The 5000-nt window shown below is 52.3% G+C and overlaps 1 non-coding gene across 1 annotated transcript in view; it reads right to left on the bottom strand.

Annotated features, from left to right (window-relative positions):
• LOC126314382 (small subunit ribosomal RNA) overlaps window positions 1-1166 on the bottom strand; it is a 1893-nt gene extending 727 nt beyond the window's left edge. Inside the window, exon 1 of the ribosomal RNA XR_007555822.1 lies at window positions 1-1166. This exon is cut by the window's left edge and continues 727 nt beyond it. This is a non-coding gene — a ribosomal RNA (small subunit ribosomal RNA).
• Between the last annotated feature and the right edge of the window lie 3834 nt (window positions 1167-5000).

Raw genomic sequence — 5000 nt, 5'->3', positions numbered from 1 at the left:
CCGGAGGCTGCCCGCCGAGTCATCGGAGGAACTGCGGCGGATCGCTGGCTGGCATCGTTTATGGTTAGAACTAGGGCGGTATCTGATCGCCTTCGAACCTCTAACTTTCGTTCTAGATTAATGAAAACATACTTGGCAAATGCTTTCGCTTCCGTTCGTCTTGCGACGATCCAAGAATTTCACCTCTAACGTCGCAATACGAATGCCCCCGCCTGTCCCTATTAATCATTACCTCGGGTTCCGAAAACCAACAAAATAGAACCGAGGTCCTATTCCATTATTCCATGCACACAGTATTCAGGCGGGCTTGCCTGCTTTAAGCACTCTAATTTGTTCAAAGTAAACGTGCCGGCCCACCGAGACACTCAACAAAGAGCACCCTGGTAGGATTTAAACGGGGTCCGCCTCGGGACGCGAAAGCACCCCTTCGGCTCGCCCCACCGGCAGGACGTCCCACGATACATGCCAGTTAAACACCGACGGGCGGTGAACCAACAGCGTGGGACACAAATCCAACTACGAGCTTTTTAACCGCAACAACTTTAATATACGCTATTGGAGCTGGAATTACCGCGGCTGCTGGCACCAGACTTGCCCTCCAATAGATACTCGTTAAAGGATTTAAAGTGTACTCATTCCGATTACGGGGCCTCGGATGAGTCCCGTATCGTTATTTTTCGTCACTACCTCCCCGTGCCGGGAGTGGGTAATTTGCGCGCCTGCTGCCTTCCTTGGATGTGGTAGCCGTTTCTCAGGCTCCCTCTCCGGAATCGAACCCTGATTCCCCGTTACCCGTTACAACCATGGTAGGCGCAGAACCTACCATCGACAGTTGATAAGGCAGACATTTGAAAGATGCGTCGCCGGTACGAGGACCGTGCGATCAGCCCAAAGTTATTCAGAGTCACCAAGGCAAACGGACCAGACAAGCCAATCCGATTGGTTTTGATCTAATAAAAGCGTCCCTTCCATCTCTGGTCGGGACTCTGTTTGCATGTATTAGCTCTAGAATTACCACAGTTATCCAAGTAACGTGGGTACGATCTAAGGAACCATAACTGATTTAATGAGCCATTCGCGGTTTCACCTTAATGCGGCTTGTACTGAGACATGCATGGCTTAATCTTTGAGACAAGCATATGACTACTGGCAGGATCAACCAGGGAGCTGCGTCAACTAGAGCTGAGCAGCCGGCCGCCCGGGAGTGTGTCCCGGGGGCCCGCGCGAACACGCAAGCGTCCGCTCAATTATTCTGCAAACAGGAGGAGGCCGAGCTCCCCTGCACGATACACCTCGAAACCCTCTCAGGTCCCGGCGGCGCGCAGCGCCGTCCTAGGTACTTGGTCGGTTTCGAGAGAGGCGCAATCGCCCGGAGTTAGGCGAGTAGACGGTTTTAGTGCGAACACCCTTGCTCCCAACTGAGCTTGCCGCTGCCGACAGAGGCCCGGGAGCGTGCTGTCGTGGCATTGCCGGCGGGAGACAACACGCGCCACCTATGGTGACCGGCAGCTCCAACGCCAGCGCCACACAAGGGCAAAGCCCCACTTGGGTGCAGAAGCGAACTCTCCCAGCACAGCGCACGCGCCAACACGTCCGCACAACTGCGATACAAACCACCTGCGAGAACCGCTGGGGCGACCGAGCAGCAGACGGCGTCGCGGCGCCGAGTGCCAGGCGGCGGCGCATCCTCAACGCACACAGTCCTCAATCAGACCAGCACACTGCAGATGTCCACCGCGCTTCGCACCGGGCTCGGCTGAACCAACTTTGGCCGCCAGGCGCCGCGTGCAGGGTGCGCCGCAGCGTAGCTGCGCCGCCTGCCGAGCCCGTCGGCTGGCGCTCCTGCCACTCGGCGCCCCCCACCAGCCGCCTGTTGCGCGTGCGCCCACGCAGCGCGCGGCCAACACGCCGGGCGGCCCCCCTTCACCGGCCGGGAACAGTCCCACCAAGCCACCGCCGCGTATCGCTTCATACCCACATGGGCCTAGTCACGTGTGTGGATGTGGCGGGTACCGCTGAAACAACCGGTTAATAGCTGTACCGATCGTCGCCATCACAGATTCGCCTCCAGCGTGAACAACCGCTCAACAACGGATTTCCAGTTCATTTGCGTATCTTGGGCAGTAAACGTAGATGTCCACCTACATTTGCGAATTCAACAATTCTTGCATGCCAGGATGTCATGTGTCACGACACGCTACATCAGACCACATACACACTGCGACATGTGCAGAAGAGAACACGTGGAAGGTGGCCCGCGCACGTATGCGATGTCCCTTCCGCGATCCACTGTCAACCGGCATCTGCGGCATGTCCCAGATATGGAACGCGGTCCACCAGGGTAGCACTTTGTGTGAGGCAATACGACAAAGTCGGAATACACGCGTCACTACATCACACGGCTCACGCTGACCTGACCTGACTCACCGCACCACCACCCCCAGCGACCCAGGGTGACATACAATGCGTTCGTACGTTCCTCCCACACGCCTCTACGGCGTACCACAGTGCAACCTAGCTGTTATTGGGAGACGAGACAAGTAGCATCGAGCACAACATATGGAAATTGAGATTCGACACCGTTGGGCACAGCCAGCGTACGGTCACACGTATCACACTACTTCACTCTGTACGTAACTACCGATGATCGGTACAGCGTGTGGGTTACGCGTACGACATCAGCGGACAATGGACACAGACCATACCACGACGTACACTGAGGGCGTCGACATCTGAACGCAACTGAACAGCTGCGAGGCTCATTTAACACTCAAACGCCAGACCGACCAGCTTGAGAGGACGGAGACACAAAGAGAGGGGCAGAGGGGGGGGGGGGGGCGATATAGTCCTATTGCAGTACAATTGACAGTGGATAGCGGGAATATGTGGAAAGTAAGCAACACTCGCAAGACATCTACATGAGGATAACAACGACACCAGAGATTCCGAGCAGTGAACTATGTTAGGCAAAGGGACAACGTGGGTTAGGTTAAGGGACAACGTGGGTTAGGTTAAGGGACAACGTGGGTTAGGTTAAGGGACAACGTGGGTTAGGTTAAGGGACAACGTGGGTTAGGTTAAGGGACAACGTGGGTTAGGTTAAGGGACAACGTGGGTTAGGTTAAGGGACAACGTGGGTTAGGTTAAGGGACAACGTGGGTTAGGTTAAGGGACAACGTGGGTTAGGTTAAGGGACAACGTGGGTTAGGTTAAGGGACAACGTGGGTTAGGTTAAGGGACAACGTGGGTTAGGTTAAGGGACAACGTGGGTTAGGTTAAGGGACAACGTGGGTTAGGTTAAGGGACAACGTGGGTTAGGTTAAGGGACAAATTGAGTTAGGTTAAGGGACAAATTGAGTTAGGTTAAGGGACAAATTGAGTTAGGTTAAGGGACAAATTGAGTTAGGTTAAGGGACAAATTGAGTTAGGTTAAGGGACAAATTGAGTTAGGTTAAGGGACAAATTGAGTTAGGTTAAGGGACAACGTGGGTTAGGTTAAGGGACAAATTGAGTTAGGTTAAGGGACAAATTGAGTTAGGTTAAGGGACAAATTGAGTTAGGTTAAGGGACAAATTGAGTTAGGTTAAGGGACAAATTGAGTTAGGTTAAGGGACAAATTGAGTTAGGTTAAGGGACAAATTGAGTTAGGTTAAGGGACAAATTGAGTTAGGTTAAGGGACAAATTGAGTTAGGTTAAGGGACAAATTGAGTTAGGTTAAGGGACAAATTGAGTTAGGTTAAGGGACAAATTGAGTTAGGTTAAGGGACAAATTGAGTTAGGTTAAGGGACAAATTGAGTTAGGTTAAGGGATAATCTGGTACAACCACAGTTAGGTTAAGCGATAATCTGGTACAGCCACAGTTAGGTTAAGCGATAATCTGGTACAGCCACAGTTAGGTTAAGCGATAATCTGGTACAGCCACAGTTAGGTTAAGCGATAATCTGGTACAGCCACAGTTAGGTTAAGCGATAATCTGGTACAGCCACAGTTAGGTTAAGCGATAATCTGGTACAGCCACAGTTAGGTTAAGCGATAATCTGGTACAGCCACAGTTAGGTTAAGCGATAATCTGGTAAAACCACAGTTAGGTTAAGCGATAATCTGGTAAAACCACAGTTAGGTTAAGCGATAAAGTTGGTTAAATTTGGTATTGTGTGGGAAGGGGGCAGAGAGGGGGGGGGGTGGATAGTGGTGGCAGTACGCGGATGCCTGAGTCACCGTCAGATACGTCACGTCGGTTCGATGCTTGTAGCAAGAGGCTGGCGGGTCTGTGTCTCTCACTTCTGCAATTTTTCATGTGGTATAACACGAGGGCGGGTGGTGATATTTGGTGCCCCTCTGTGTAGGATGTGTGTTGGTGGTGTTGGTTTATCTGAGCAATGGTAGTTGTCGGAGGAGTGTGGTATTGTGCTTTTATAGGTGGACCTACTGGTCTGGTTATCATAGTGTCGACGGTGCAATGTGGCAGAGAGGGTGCACTCGACATTGTCGCATTCCAGATGTTTACGTATTGTGTGTCTCCGTTGCAGGCCGAGAGTAGTGCATGTTCGAGTGTCTGGCTGACGTGCGATTCACGTTGTGTGCCCAGTCTTACAGCACGTATAGGGACATTCGCATAAATCATCTATATGTGGCCTTGCATCATTTACTAAGCAGTGCCGTGAGACGACCGAACTATTAGGAAAGTACTGATGTACCGCATAATGTTTACCTTCCACCACACGGCGAGTATCGACTGTGCCCAGCGTTGCCACCGCAGGCAGCGGTCACCGTCACCATTGTGCGGCGGAACGGAACATCTATATCCTCAGAGGAGCACTCTTTGCCGCCGGGCGTCAGGTCTCGCGGCCTGCCGGCCAGCGCCCATGACGAACTTACTGCATGTATAGGGACAGCGGGAATTTGGCATACTTGATATAACTCTTCATGAGACGCAAGATATAGGGGTGGATTGCAACTTACGACTGCGAGAAAAGTCCGCCGTTCATCCGCCGGAGT

The sequence above is a fragment of the Schistocerca gregaria genome, unplaced genomic scaffold (assembly GCF_023897955.1).
Source record: "Schistocerca gregaria isolate iqSchGreg1 unplaced genomic scaffold, iqSchGreg1.2 ptg000558l, whole genome shotgun sequence".
Lineage (NCBI taxonomy): Eukaryota > Metazoa > Arthropoda > Insecta > Orthoptera > Acrididae > Schistocerca > Schistocerca gregaria.
This window is presented reverse-complemented; position numbering and strand designations above follow the sequence as displayed.